The sequence below is a fragment of the Chanos chanos genome, chromosome 12 (genome assembly GCF_902362185.1).
Source record: "Chanos chanos chromosome 12, fChaCha1.1, whole genome shotgun sequence".
NCBI classification, from domain to species: domain Eukaryota; kingdom Metazoa; phylum Chordata; class Actinopteri; order Gonorynchiformes; family Chanidae; genus Chanos; species Chanos chanos.
The window spans coordinates 22,716,993-22,733,643 of NC_044506.1; the positions used below are offsets into that span (position 1 = coordinate 22,716,993).

Here is a 16,651-nt window from a genome sequence, read left to right on the forward strand (position 1 = left end):
GCCCCCCCTTGGCGACATTATTCGTAGTTATAACACTGACCTCCATTTTTATACTGATGATGCTCAGATTTTCTTATCTGTCAAGTACAATGACTGCTCTGAATTGGCTAACTTTGAGGCATGTCTTGTGCTATTGTATTGAATGTCTTGGATGTCTTTCCTGATGCTTAATGCAGGCAAAACTGAAATGCTGGTCACTGGTCCCCCTACGCATAAGCATCTTTTTAGTGATCTTATCCTAAATTTTGCCATCAAACTGCCATCATCTCTCAAAACTCTACAGCTAAAAACCTTGGTGTAATTTTTGACTCTAATCTCTTGCTTGCCACTACCAAAAGCGCCTTTTATCACCTCCGTGCTATCGCTAAAATTAGGCCCATGCTAAGTATGGCAGATGCACAGGCTATTGTTTACGCATTTGTCACATCTCGCCTTGATTATTTCAATGTTCTGTACTCTGGTCTGCCTACCTCTGGTATCAAAAGTCTTCAGCTTGTCCAGAACGCTGCTGCCAGAATCCTGACCCGAACAAGGAAGTTTGACCACATTACACTTGTCCTTGCTTCCCTTCATTGGCTCCCAAATCATGCAAGGGCAGATTTTAAGGTCCTCTTATTGACATACAAAATTCTACATGGGCTTGCGCCAGCCTACCTTTCAGCCTTAATTACAACCTATAACCCTCCTCGTACCACTGAATACCTTTAAAAACATAACAACAACAACAACAACAACAAGGTTTATTTAGAGCCCAGTATCACTTTTAAAGTCTCAAAAGGCTTTACATCTGAACGGGTAGGAATTAAACTAAACTATGACAGGAGAGCCTACAGGGATAGTCTGAGACTTCATAATAGCAAAATTGAAATTATATTATCCATAACTTCAGAAAAATAGATAGGCCTTTAGTTTGTTTTTAAAGTTATTCAGTGGTATAGGATAGTCTGAGTACATTAACAAATCCCTCACTGCTGGCATCATTTTCCCATCTTCCTCCCCTGTTGGCGCTGGCCTCTTCTTTGTGTCAAAGAAACACAACTCTTCGCCCATGTATTGACTATTGTGGTTTGAATAACATCACTGGTAAGAATAAGTACCCCCTGCCTCTAATCAACTCTACATTTGAACTACCTTGTGGAGCAACGATATTCTCTAAGCTTGACCTGAGGAATGCTTACCACTTGGTCAGAAATCGGGAGGGAGATGAATGGAAAACAGCTTTCAATACTCACCTCAATCACTTTGAGTACTTAGTCATGCCCTTCGGTTCAACCAACTCCCCTGCCGTCTTTTAAGCCCTGATCAACGATATCCTCAGAGATTTCAAGTTCTGCAAAAGTTACTGGAGAACAAACTGTTTGTTAAGCAGAGAAATGTGAGTTTCACGCCAGTTCTGTAAGTTTCTTGGGATTCATCACTGAAAACGGGCAGGTGAAGACAGACCCAGAGAAGATCCAGGCAGTACCAGAGTGGCCAAGGCCGACCTCCCTCAAACAGCTTCAGCGTTCTCTTGGTTTCACCAATTTCTATCATTGTTTCATAAGGGACTAAAGTAAGATAGCTGCTCCTCTCACACAACTCACCTCATCCTCCATCTCCTTCTCCTGGACCCCCACAGCTGACCAAGCTTTCTTGGAATTTAAAAAAAAAAAAAACACCTCACCACAGCTCCCATTTTGGTTTGGCCAGATCTCTCTTGCCAGTTCATCGTAGAGGTTGACGCCTCTGACCCCTGAGTTGATGCAGTATGCTCTAAACGCTCAGTCTCCGACCAAAATCTTTAACCTTGTGTTTTCTTGTCTCGCAACTTTTCTCCCGTGGAACGCAACTATGATTTAGGCAACCGTGACGTATTGGTGGTTAAACTTGCATTGGAAGAATGGAGGCACTAGTTTGAAGTAGCGGAGCAACCCCTCATTGTTTGGACTGACCACAATAATTTAGTATACATCCAGACAGCTAAACGCCTTAATTCCCATCAAGCCTGCTGGGCATTTTTTTTTTTTTCCGATCGTTTCAATTTCACGCTCACATATCACCCTAGTTCCAAGAATGCTAAACCTGACACTCTCTCTCGCCAGTTTGTTTCTGAGAAGGTCCCATTGGATCATGTGTGGTGGCTGCTGTTACATGGGAGATGGAGTACATGGCGAAGGAGGCTCAACAGAAACAACCTGACCCAGGTACCGGTCCCCCTAATCATCTCTTTGTGCCTAATTCTGTTCATTCCCAGGTTCTCCAGTGGGGGCACGCCTCACTGCCTGCCATTCAGGGGTTGGTCGCATGCTAACACTTCTGAAACAGCACTTCTGATGGCCCACTATGGATGTTTACACCCATGTCTATGTCTCTGCCTGTGCAGTGCGAGCTCAAGGAAAAGCCTCCCGCCAATCTCCTGCTTGTTTGCTATGACCCCTGTCTGTCCCTGGTTGCCCTTTGTCTCACATCGCCCTGGATTTTGTCACCAGCCTACCACTATCTCGAGGTAACACTCTTATACTCACTATTGTGGATCGTTTCTCTAGAGCTGTTCACTTCATGGCCCTCCCCAAACTTCCAACCGCTCACAACACTACCAATCTCTCGGTTAATCACGTTTTTTGTTTACTTGGCATACCATTAGATATTGTTTCAGACCATGGACCACAATTAATTTTTCAAGTTTGGAAAGCCTTCTGTCAAGCCCTCGAAGTCTCAGTCAGTCTGTCATCAGGTTTCCACCCACAGACAAACGGATAGACTGAACGGGACAATCAAGATCTGGACGCGGCTCTTCACTGTGTCTCTGCCCAGAATCTGTTCTCCTTGAGTTTCCCTGGATTGAATATGCTCACAACTCTATGATCATTTCTGCCATTAATATATCACCCTTTGAATGTTCACTAGATTGCCAAACCCCTCTGTTTCCCGCTCAGGAGGATGAGATTTCAGTTCCATCTGTTCTAGGAAACTCTCACTCCACTACATTGGTCCCATCGAGATTGAAAGCATAATTAACCCTACCACTGTCAGACTAAAGCTACGCCAGTCTATGAAGATTCATCCCACTTTCCATGTCTCCCAGTTTAAACTTGTCTCTACCAGCTCAATACTGAACCACACTGAAATTTGATGGGAAAGCTGATATGATGTACACATAACATTCAGGAATGTCAGTGTTTTTGGTCTAGTGAGGATGTCACTGTATCACAGAGAATCTGTTCTGCACTTTTGACCGTGGCCTGGTTTGGAAGCTTAGGTGATGGTCAGTTTGATCCTTGGCACTCAGTAGCCCACTTTCAGTGAGGTGTGTTCGATAAACTCCTGTGATCCTGGACAGTTCTGATCAACCTCTGTGTGAAGAATCTGAAGAACTACTGTGAGGGAACAGGTTCAGGCTTCCACTGACTCAATGCAAATCGACTACAACACTCCTTCAACTCAACTCAGTTTTATTATTTTCAGTGTTTTTGGTCTAGTTAGGATGTCACTGTAGTCTAGTGTGTAGTACTTTGTCCTGGAATACTTGTTACTCTCATTCTAAAACATATTTCCCCATCAGGATAAAAAATGTAATGAATGTTGACTCTGCATATTTTCCTGAAAACAGAAACAAAATATATCACTGGTCAAAATGCTATGTTTCTTCAAGAGCTCAGCCATACCACTAATATTACCTTTGTCAAGCTCACAACATAGCATGTAGATTCAGCACTTTGGTAATTTTCATGGCCATTTTGTGCTGTTTTAGGAATTATTCTTCAGCATGTCCGTCTACCCCATCAGTGAACTCTGGAGTTTTTCTTTTTCTTTTTTTTCTTGTTTTGCCTATGTTGTTGTGATTTTTCACATTACCCCTGGTGAGTTTGTTATGGTTTTGAGACTTTGTTGACCTCTGGTGGCCATTTTTTTCTTCTGTTTGTGTGTATGTTTTGTGATTACCCCGCCCTCTTGTTAACTACTTCACCTGTGTCTCATTTTCCGTGTCATGTGGCTTTATTTGTTTATTGTCTGTGTGTATTTAGCTGTTCCCTGTCTTGTTCTTTGCTTAGTCTTTGATGTTCTCTATGTGTTTACTCTGGCCGAAACCTTTGTTCTCAGTAATTTGCATTTTTGGATTCTTCATTATCTTGTACTTTGCTTTTTTCCCTTGGAGCTGAACTGCAAGGTATTGTTGCTTGTTTTCTGCTTTATTTTTGGAACCTCCTACTTTTCTTCTGAGCTTTTGGATTTTTGTGAGTTTTTTTGGATTTATGATCTTCTGAGCTTTTGGATTTTTGTGACTCTTTAATTCTGGAATAAACTACTCAATAACTGCATTAGCGCCGTCTCTGCACTTGGGTCTACACCCCTATCTGGTAGCTCCATTGGAAAAAAAATCAGCTTTTCAATTCTGAGACCAGGGTTTTGTTCCCGACCCTGATAGAAAGACTAAGCAGTGGATGACTCGGCAGAGAACTCACCTGTGACATCTAGTTCCATCATTTTTAATATATCATGGCTGCTCTACACAGCCTTGGTTACAATGGACACACGTGGTCATGCTCTAATAAGGCATCAGGAAGTAGTCACAAGATATGAGCAAATGTTTCAGCAACTGCTTCAAACTGTGTAACATTTAACTCCAGTTCCAGTTCCTGCTCCATCAACCTCCACATCAGGTACCCTGCACCCAAGTGCTTTGCCCCTAGTGTCTCTCCAGTCTCTGAATGCTGAGCCACAGCTCCCAGCTCCCCAAAGATTTGATGAGAATCCAGGTGGGAGTCAAGGTTTCTTAACTCGATGCAGTTTGACTTTTGTGTTGCAACCCTCTGTGTTCCCAACTGATCGATCTCAGATAGCCTACATAATCACCCTTTTGACAGGCAAGGCATTAACCTGGGCAAGTGCTATCTGGGGTAAGCAGGGCCCATGTTTGAACTACAGTTTTAGTGTTTCTGTGACTGAAGTAGCTCTAGTTCATGGGGCCAGTCTGGTAGATCTCTCCAGTTACTTTGCACATTTGCACATTAAAATGTTGGTTTAAAGGTAATTATTAAAATTCAAATTATAAAACATTTGCAGTGCTGCTACATGTTTGAAACTTAAAGTTTCAGTTTTTTTTTAATTCTTTGTCAGGAAGTGTCCATTACTTTATCTGACCCCTGCATTTAACGTTCTACATCTATACACCCTCATGTCAAATAACTAAAATGTCACAGATTGTGATCATCGTTCTTCTTTGTCCCCAAAAGCATTTGTTGCATTTGTTTAGTATTAGGACTTTAGTAACTGGTGATTTGTATTTTAATACAAAATATACTCAAAAAAACAACAAAAGTGCAGTAGCTTTATTTATTGTCACCAGAACCAAGCTTTACTTTCTTGTACATCATATACGATACTTCTGATGTGGAAACTCGATACATTTGACTGGGTAAGGTTCTAAGTTTTTTGTACTGAAAGCTTCATTAAAAAAAACATAAAACACTTGACTGCCTGGCAGCCACACGTTATATTAAAATTCTATAGACCATAAGAGCAGTATTATGCTTCATGTAATAGAAATAAATATGTCACTTATTTTATGTCACAATAAATAGCATTATCATCTATTTGACATGATGGCCCTCCCTTTGTGTGGTCACCTCTTCTATAGACCATACATAAACAGAGAGAAAGAGAGAGCTATATATATTAAAGATAAGATATTGATATGTAATAAAGATTTTATCCGTGTCAAATCAGACAGAATCCAGGAAAGTGGTTGCAACACCATCTCAGATGTTGTTCAAAGTTTGTCCATGTAACCTTTGGGTCCCAAAACTAAGGCCTGCCCTCTAGATAAAACATCTCTCAAATCTGTGTCTATTTTTGTATGAAGGAAAAACGGAAAGACATTGGCACTTTGTATGTTTAATAACCATACATCAAGCAATTTCCATGTATATTTTCATGTACCTAGTAGCTGCCCCACATATAATTTTGGTCCTATGAAAATGGCCAAAATGTGCTACCTGCCTTGTTTTATTCATAATATCTTCATGTTCATTGGTGGTAGACACCAAAAAGATTGCACAAAATTAATAAAAGATTGTATTTGCAGAAATCATACTGGATTGATAATCATACTGGAGCAAATATGTGGGTTTGTAGTACCCTTAATATCACTCTTGTTTAGGAATTTTTTTTCCAAATCTAGGGCCTTATAAAAATAAAATGGCATGCAGTACAGGCTTTTAATGGTTTCAGCATACAGAAAACATGTTTGTCTTCCATCTTACAAAGTTACGTGAGGCTAGGAACAATTCTTCTCAATATATTCATGCCCAAACTGGGCTTCCCAGATAAGGCTATAAAAATCAAAATCAAGGGCTAAAAAATATGAAAACATTGAATTTGAACAGAAGTATTTTACAGGCCTTGGTTTTAGAACCCATACATGATATACACAAGATTTGAACAAAATCTGAGACAGTGCCGCAACAGCCTTATCTGATTTGACATGGAATGAACCTACATATCTATCTAACACACACACACACACACACAGAGAGACACACACACACACACACACACACACATATATATATATATATATATATATATATATATATATTGTGGCAATTGACACGGACCCTTCACCGTGTCATGCTCATTATTTTTTTCTGTTTTCTACCGCGCTTTCCTTTCACTTTCCATCACCAAACTTTTTCTATTTTTTTTTCTCTCTTTGATTTGCCGTTTCGTCATTGGCTTTTTTGCCGTGACTGAAAAGGGCCGCCGTAGAATATAGGAAGGGGCGTGATTCCTGCTACGGTGAGGGAAAAAGTCGAAACGGCATTCTCGTGGTTTGTTTTCTCTCTCCCAGTCACCGAGGCGTTTACTGACCGTTTACTTTTATTAGTCGACTGTTCAGTACGCGCAGCTTCGTTTTCGGACAGCTTGGAATTCTTTCTTAATACTAAATCGGATTACAATCACGGACACGTAGTGGTTGGACTCCACATGGATTTGCTGCTCTGCCGCCTCCCTCTTCCTGCCGGCGTTCCCCCTACTTTCCCCAGGTGACTAGCCTCGGTTTTCCCACTCTCTATCTGTTGTTCTGCTAAACTCCGTTTGAATGGTTGGCCACCTTACATTCATCACGGAGAGTCCTGTTAGGAGGGAGGAACATTGCAGAGGTCGTTTTTTTTTTTGTTTGTTTGATTGTTTTTCCTCCTCTCAATTATCTCTAAATGGGAAACGAACCCTCTTATGTACATAAGTGAATATTTGTGACCACAATTGTAAGTTATGTATTGTGTTCTGTGTGGACGTTCAGCGTTTTGTGTTGTGTGTTGCCATTGTGTTTTGGGGTTTTTTTTTCTGTTGGTTATTGTGCAATACCCATTGTCTCTCTGGATGTTAACTGCTGTAAATATATTCACTGGTCATAGGTGTTGGATGGTCCCTATTTTGTTTTCATGTTCTTTTGAAATATTGTCTGACTGTCCTGAGAATAGAGCTAGCTGTGCCAGGCTGCAGGTGAATTTATGCCCTATTAGATGCCTATGCAGTCTGATAGGGGTGAATGAGGCTTCGAGTAGACTCTGCTATTCTTCTTTAATTTTTTTTATTTTCTTCTTCTTCTTCTCTCTCTGTGACGCTCCTAGCGGGCGTCTGGCGCCCAACTAAAAGTACCCCTCTCTTAGCCTGCTGTTTACCGCTATAAAATATATATATATATATATTAGCCTCAACCCAATTGGATGAAAATCACATGGCAAGAGACAACCGGCAGGCCTTTTTCCAAAGAACTGAAGGTCCTACTTCAAATCTCTCTCTTATTGATATGGAGCTTTGTGGGGATTCAGAACTGGCCTTACCACTTCACCCTCTACCTACAGTGTGGTCAAAGGATACGTCTGCTGAAGGTGCAGCAGGTAACTGAGAATCCTTACATACAGCTATACAAGGTCTCCAGTCATCCATGGCTAATAATTTCTGGAAGCTCTCAGTTACCCAGCTGGAGCTGAAAACAAATATGAAGGAGGTTTTGGAACATATTCCACAACACGTATCTGACCTTCTGGACAAACAACAAAAAGAGTTAAGGACCGCTATGGATTCTCACATCACGTATCTACAAAGTCAACTCACCGCCACCTTCAGCTGGCGCTTGAAACACCTCCAGTCTGAAATACTACAGGACACAAAAGCAATCATGCAACCGTTTATTTCAACTTTACAGCAAGTACAGTCTGAGGTTGCAACATGTTCAGAATTGATGGATTCATTTAATACCGATTACCCATTATTAAAACAACAAATGTTTCAGTCTGTTTCTTGTAATCATGCTTGCACCCAGACAGTAACTTCTCCACCTGTGGGAGCCGGTACTCCTGTTGTCCAGCGGTTGCAGCGTTTACAGTCCACTGTGCAGCCTGGATCGGAGGAGGCTGTTCTGGCTTTTCCTCCTAATTCTGCTCTTCCAGGGGATTTGAGAGGCATGTTTATGGGGAAAACCCCCATCAAGATTCAGTTTCCTTGCTTTGGTAGGAAGGAAGATGATCCTGACCCTTTAAGATTTCTGGAAAATTGTCATGATTATCTTGCTTTTGCCACGTTACGGAATGTACTCTTCGGCACTGCCCGAGATTGGTGGGATGTTGCTCGTGAAAACATTACCACCTGGGCGGAGTTCGAAACTCGTTTCCTTTCTGCTTTCCTCTCGGAGGACTATGACGATGAGCTAGCTGAGAGAGTTCGGACCAGAGTCCAAGGAGAGACAGAGTCTGTCCGGGACTTTGCTTTCAGCTACCGTGCCCTGTGTAAGAGGTGGAAACCTGGGATCACCGAACCCGAAATTGTCAAACCCATCTTAAAAAACATCACTCCTCGTCTGGCCAGTCAGCTCCGGGGTAGAGTTAAAGATGTGGAGGAACTGGTCAGACTGGGCAGAAAGACTGGGTACATCATCAACAGCTGACTCAAATTAGCCCTGCTTCTGGTATTCCTTCCTGTCATCCTTTTTCTACCATGAAATCCACACAGGTTATAGAAAAGCCATCTGTACTGTGCTGGAGGTGCAAAGGCCAGCATTCTCCTGGATCCTGTCCTTCCTATTCATCCTCACAGGGACCTGAAAAAGGGAAGAGAGGAACACCAGGACACGAGCATAACGCTTCAGATAAAAAGGGAGGAGTGAATGCTGCCATAAGGCCAGAGGCCTCAGAAACCCCTCTTATGACCCAAGCAAAAGAGGCATCGTCTCCCTCTGCATGTCTTATACCCATACCTCGTCAGCTTCTGGTTCCTGTGTCTATCCGCCAATGGATAGGAAAAGCCATTGTAGATACGGGAGCTACATATACCCTCATGCAAGAGTCCCTCTGGAGAAAAATGGTGTGCTCACAGGAGAAATTGAGATCCTGGGTTGAAGGGCCGTTGTACTTGGCCAATGGAGAAGCCACCAATCCATTGGGTTGGGTAGATCTAAACATCCAGCTCCATGGCCTGGCTGTCTCCCTTCCTGTGGCAATTCTTCCCGCTGCATGCCTTGCCTTTGCTGTGGTCCTAGGTTTGGATTTCATGCATTTTAGTGGCCTTAGACTCTGTGTCAGAGATCAGACTTACTACCTGCCTTCAGCTTCTACTTTCCCTTATCCCTTCCAGCCTGGTACGGCAGATATATCTGGCTGGACTCTTCAAAAACAGTCTCAACTGGACCCTAAAAAACCAGGAAAAAAAAAGAAGACATCTGGTTTTAAGTCACCTACTTCTGCTTTACTGACAGCTGTTCCTCTTACCTTAGACACCGTGGAACCCAATGCGTCTTTTTACATACAAAGAGCAATTGAGAGTGCCATGCTTGAAGGGGAATTGAAGGGCTGCTTTCAAGCAATGCTGGAGACCAACGGTGATGTTTGCACACTTACTCCTGGGAGAACTTCTGTTCTAAAGCATGTTATATATACTCAACATAGTGTTCCAATTAAACAACGTCCTTACCGTCTTTCCCCGTCCAAACAGGCCATTGTTCTGGAACAGCTCAATGACATGCTGAATCAAGGTATTGTCGAACCCTCTAATTCTGGTTGGTCTTCTCCTGTTGTGCTAATACCCAAGAAAGCTGGAGGACATCGATTCTGTGTGGATTACAGACGTTTAAATGCTATCACAGAAAATGATGCATACCCCTTGCCTACCATCCAGGAGATCCTTGATTCGTTAGCAGGAGCCACCATCTTTACCAACCTGGATCTTAACAGTGGCTACTGGCAGGTGGCCATGGATCCTCTTAGTAAACCCATGACTGCATTTGTCACTCCCGCAGGGTTTTATCACTTCAATGTCATGCCGTTCGGTTTGAAAAATGCACCTGCCACATTCCAATGGCTTATGGAGATGGTTTTAGGGGAACTGAGGGGGCAGATATGTCTTGTTTATCTTGATGATATTATTGTTTATTCGAGTTCTGCACAACAACATCTCAGTGACTTACAGCAGGTGTTTGACAAGCTGAAATTGGCTGGACTCACCCTGAATCTTAAAAAGTGTAACTTCTGTCAGACCACCATTAAGTTTTTGGGACACATTGTCACCCCCCAGGGTATACAACCGGATCCAGATAAGATTGCGGCCGTAATGAATTTCCCCACACCAACCTCTCTTAAAGAGGTTCAACGCTTTTTAGGCATGGCAGGGTGGTACCACCGCTTTGTACCAGGCTTCTCCAAGGTGGCAGAACCTCTCAATGCCCTAAAAAGAAAGGGAGCAAGGTTTATGTGGAATGAGGTATGCCAACATGCATTCGATGCCCTGAAAAATTTCCTAACTACTCCACCAGTTATGGGTCATCCAAACTTTCACTTTCACTTTGTAGTCTATACTGATGCCAGTGATACCGGCCTAGGGGCAGTCCTCACCCAGCAGACCGGAGTGGGCACTGAGGAAGTGTTGTCTTATGCTTCTCGAACGCTTAACAGTGCTGAAAGAAACTACACCACTACAGAGTGTGAGTGCTTAGCTGTTGTGTGGGCTTTGGAGTAGTGGCAGTACTACCTGGATACCAAGTTGTTCACTGTTGTCACCGATCATGCAGCTCTGAAATGGGTTCTCTCCTCCAATAAAACGAATAGTCGATTGATCCGCTGGGCTTTGCGACTACAGAAATTCAATTTCCTTCTGGAATATCGAAAGGGAAAACTCAACACGGTTCCCGATGCCTTATCCCGTACTTCTGAAACCATTGAGTGTTCTCCCATTTGTAACACCTTTCAGGCTTCTTCTCCTGCCAAAATTCCCACAAAAATGGATAAATCTGATAAATCTGATTCACCTGATCTGATGTTTCCCCTGGATGATGCTCAAGTATGGAGGGCTCAACAAAGTGATCCGGGTATTATGGAAAATCACAAGAGCCTGTCAGATGATGGAGAGACCAGCCAGTTTGGTGACAAATTCTGCATCCTTGAGGACAAAGTTTATCTTAGAACTGTTGGCACCGACCCTCAAAGTGTTCATTACAGATTATATGTACCGTCTAGTCTTACCAAGGAAGTCATCCAAGCCTATCATGATTCCCCGGTCAGTGGACATCTTGGAGTTTTTAAGACCTATCGACGTCTGAGGGAAACCGTATACTGGCCTGGGATGTGGAAACTGGTTAAGAAGTTTATACAGCAATGCCCCATCTGCCAACAGTACAAACCGGATGTTGGACGTACTGCTGGAAAAATTCAACAGACCATGGTTCCACAACCTAATGTTATGCTTGGCACTGATTTAATGGGACCTTTACCAGGCTGCAGGTGAATCTAGGCCCTACTAGATGCCTATGCGGTCTGATAGGGGTGAATGAGGCTTCGAGTAGACTCTACTATTCTTCTTTAATTTTTTTTATTTTCTTCTTCTTCTTCTCTCTCTGTGACGCTCCTAGCGGGTGTCTGGCGCCCAACTAAAAGTACCCCTCTCTTAGCCTGCTGTTTACCGCTATAAAATATATATATATATATATATATATATATATATATATATATATATATATATATATATATATATGAGATGTACCCAAATTCGAATACGTTATTCGGGAAAGCACAGATAATGTGATGGAAACAGATATTTTTTTCATTAGTATTTGGGAAAAAAACCATGACTGATATGCCTGTGCGTCATGCATTATGTTTCATCAAATCGATTCATATCATTGTGGATGGCAACAAGATGAAAATGCCCATTCTGTTCACAAGATAGGACTTTGGTTTCATTAAACAGTCGTTTCATTTACTACAGGTACGTTCCTCTTTTTGTCCAGGGGGGTAAGGGAATGTAACGATAAATAAATACCTAAATTAAATAAGTAAATGTCCCCTGCACTCCACAATACAACAAAAACAGGCTTTGAAAAAGTAATGATTGGATATATTTATCATAGTAAATGAAAACAGGAAGCGTCAACCAAAACAAAAAAAGAGAGACTTCGAGAGGGGGAAAGGCCAAAACAATAAACAAAACAATCTAGCTATTTGGAGTGGAATCTGACTTACCTAAAGGTAAAAAGAAAGCAAAATTAACAACACTAACACTCCCTCACTCCCTAACTAACCAAAAAAACCAGGAGAAAACGGTTTAAAACAAAAAGGCACCCAACCTCCCTACAGGGCTTCCCATGCTATTTACAAATCTATGTACAATACAAAAAAAAAAGAAACACATAGCAGACAAAAGGCAAATAAAGCGAACAACAAATTATCAGCAACAACCACCAACAACCGCCAACAACCACCACTGTCTGAGCCAGGAGAAGAAAAGTCTCTAGTGAAGAGGACATGCTTGCTTATATCCCCTGGCATCGTTTTCTCTCAGCCAATGGGAGTATGGTTTGACAAATAGGCCCTTCCGTGTTTCAATGGAGCTTAAAGACCTGGGAGGTATTCCAGAAAGCGGGTTTAGTGAAAACTCAGAGTTAGTTAATTCAGAGCAATTAGTAAACCTTCTAATAGAAGTGCCCTATGGCTTCATTTTGCTAGGAGAATGAAGCCATAGAGCTGTTCTATTAGGAAGTTTACTACTTACTCTGAGTTAACTAACGCTGAGTTTTCACTAAACCCTCTTTCTGGAACACCCCCCTGTTGACAGGAAAGAGGGAGGAGCAGAGAGAAAGACAGAGGACACAACACAACACAGTAACAAATATACTCCCAGACAACAGTAAACAAAACAAACACGTAATAAATACATAAATATGTCTTAGGACGTAACAATACATTATTGAAAAGTGATTGCTATATTCTGTGTTCGCTCCCATCGAGTCAGGTGCAGGTGCTAGTGAGATAAAAGCCTCGTGTGGCAGCTGGATTACCAGCGCAATACATCAAAACGAAGCTTAGAACCTGAAGTTTTTAGCTGTATGTGTTACTTTTCTCCATTTAAAACAAAACAAAATGAAGCAAACAAACAAAAGATCCCAGTCGAAAGTCGTTTCATTCACTACACATTATTGAAAAGTGATCACTATATTCTGTAGTCGCCCCCACAGAATCAGCGAAAACTACTTTTGTAATTCACGCTTCCCTAGAGGACTGCAGTAATGTTAACACATCAGGAATGGTTAACGCAGCATCCTTGGAATTTAAGATTATTCCCTCGAACTGAAGGATATTTTTCTAAATAGTTGCTGTAAATAGTTAATATTTCCAATACAAAACAAAGTCTTTTGTGTTTTGAAACTTTTTTTTTTTTTCAGTTTCTGATTGGTAAATGTCTCCTAGTTAAAGGAGTGGTGGTGGGGTTCAGAGAGTTCATAAAACTTAGCTTAGTTAAAAATAAAAATAAAGAGAGAGAGAGAGAGAAGTACAGTGTGAATATGTGGAAGTATATTTCATAATTACATGCCAATATCAAATCAATTTGGTGCTTTGAAGGCACAAAAATAGCATTGCCAATGAATATTGGGTTAGAAAATGCAACATTTACCCTATTTAATGTGACTTCCTGTGTACACCAGGCCCCTTTCCTGGCTTCTATCTGGATACAGATACAGAAACAGATGATTTTGTCATTTGAACAGATACAGAAACAGATCATGACGACTCTGTACACCTCTTATATATATATATATATATATATATATATATATATATATATATATATATATATAAAATTTAGGGATGGTATTTGTATTTGTACTGTATCTGTGGTATTTGTATCTGTATCTGTATTTGTTGAGGAAGCAAAATTATTTTTCAAAGGTATTTATGGATTATTAACTGAGACATAAGACACAGTGAACATCTGGATAAAAAGACAGGAGTCTATTTAACTTAATTTAGTTATCTCCCCTCTGGATAGACTCATGAAGGATTGGGGGCAAAATTACTTTCCATTTTTGCCTAAAAAGTAGATGTTTTGCTATGTGGATTAAAACAGCTAAAAATAACATTTTAAATGTAAATTAAGAAATCCTCAAATAGACTTCATTGGAGCCATAAAAAACTTCTTTAAAATGACCTTATGATTTCACAGGACAGACACCTTGTCACATGGTTGATTTTTGACATATGAAAAAAAGATAAAAGAAATAAGAGTAAAAGAAATAAGACTTCAAACATTTTAAGCATAGACATTCAAATGTGTTTTTTTTTTTTTGCATGTTACCCTCTCCACTTTATGTGTTTGGTAGAGAACAAACTGATAGAGTACAGGAATATATACTTAAAAAAGAATATACAAGAGCATATATCTCTTCATAAGGTGTATTATTCTGATAGATGTGCCTGTAGACACTAACTGAAGTACTGCATTTGCAACTGCTGGGCAGAAGCAAATTGGTCCATTTCATGTAAAGTAGAAATTATAGTTTATATTAAAGCATAAATCTACATATGTTAATTTATTACGACCACAATTATCCCCACACTGTATAACATAATCAGAAGTACGGGTGTTACAAGAGATACAGTTAATATGAACCTCTCTGAGTATTTAACATTCAAGTTGTGATACAGCAGATATGGAGCAGATGTAAAGGAGCAATTTTAAAATGACGTCTGTGTAGATCCGCATTTTAGGTTTGGCTCATGTATTTCATGCCACATGATAAAAATCTGGTGAGGGAGAAATCCGTGCACCAAAAGAATTTCCTTGTAGTAGCAAGGATCATATGCATCAGCATTTTTGGATGGAATGGGCAGCCCCAATGTTCTGACTCCAAAATGGGATTCTGGTCGCAGACCAGCCCTCTCCAGACACATGCCCAGGTAAACATCATCAATGGGTATTAAGATAATGGACTGGGACATATTGTAGATTGTTCTAGCAGTGAAGCCAGAGAGGAGGAAGCCCCCACCACTACAGTAGGGGGGATAAATATCTGATTCATAGACCTGAACTGGGATGTGATACTTACTCTCTTGTGTTCTGATTGGTCCTCCCATTTCAACGAAGTATCCAACATACAGGTGCTTGCTACCATCATTTCCAAGCAAGCTCTGCAAATATTCCACCATATTGTCTGTGTTGGCAAAAACATCATCGTCGCCGTTCATGAGAAATCGAACATTTGGGCAGCGCTTCTCCATCCACTCCAAGAACAGAATCTGTTTAAGAGTGAGGTTGTAGAAGGTGTCCTGGAAGTCCCACTGGAGAATGTCTCTGTGCTCTTCATTCTCCAGCTTCAAGAGCCTATTCATCCTGCGTTTCTCGTGGTGAGTGCCAACAGTGCCAGATATGAAAACTCGGTGAACCCAAACACCGTCATACTGTCTCTCCTTCGCCCAGGTTTTCCGTAGCACTTCACGACGGTCAAAGTTAGTAGGAGTGCTTTTAATGACCAGAAGGAGAAAGACATCTGCAGATCCCTGGGGCCCACCACACTTATCAGGAACATCCAGAAGCATTGGGAAATGCCGGCAGTGACGGTAGAACAAGAAGTCTTGGATGTTCTGAGGTAATTCAGAAAAACCTGAAACGTTGGCTGCAGACTCATTTCGCTCACAAGGCTGTGATAACTGCTGAAAAGTTGTTACTGGACTCTGGGGTGCAGCTGGGTGGCTAGGTCTCCTGTCGACTTCTCTCTGGTCATTGTTTGAGATAACACCATCATTCAGGTTATCTTTCTTCAGAATCATGACCAGGCACAAAGAGCTGACAACGATCAAGAAATAAAATTCGTTACAGCGCAAATGTCTCATCTCTGAATCTGTACAGGAGAAAGAATTTAGTTTTGTCATTCATCAGTAAAATGATCACAGACTTAACAACAACAGAGAACATAATTTCTGTCTGTCTCACACAAAGTATGTGAAATGTCTGTGTGGGTGCCTCATTTAAAGTAACTTGATTAGATGGGAGAGTGAGAATTCCTTAAATCCAACTCAGTGAAAAATGGATTTGCCATTTGAGCATTTCTAAGACATGGAACCCTCTGATTTTCTATCTGTAATCCTTTAATCTCTATTTGAATATGTAGACTAACTTCATGAACCTTAGTTGTTCCTCCTGCTTAGCTTTTGAGGAGTCTGGCTTGTGGGTTGCAGAGCACCAAATAATGACAAGACTTGAGAGAAAAGAGAGAGGGGGCAGCAGAGACTCATCAATAGGGATGTAACAATATATATCGAATTTCGCGATCTCACGATAAAAAATGTCTCAATACCATCGTGGGACTATGATGATATCTACCAGGATATTACATGGTTATTTTGCT

The 16,651-nt window shown here is 41.2% G+C and overlaps 1 pseudogene; it reads right to left on the reverse strand.

Moving 5' to 3' along the window:
* Window positions 1-14,981: 14,981 nt before the first annotated feature.
* Window positions 14,982-16,073, reverse strand: LOC115824886 (N-acetyllactosaminide beta-1,3-N-acetylglucosaminyltransferase 3 pseudogene; annotated as a pseudogene).
* Window positions 16,074-16,651: the final 578 nt, after the last annotated feature.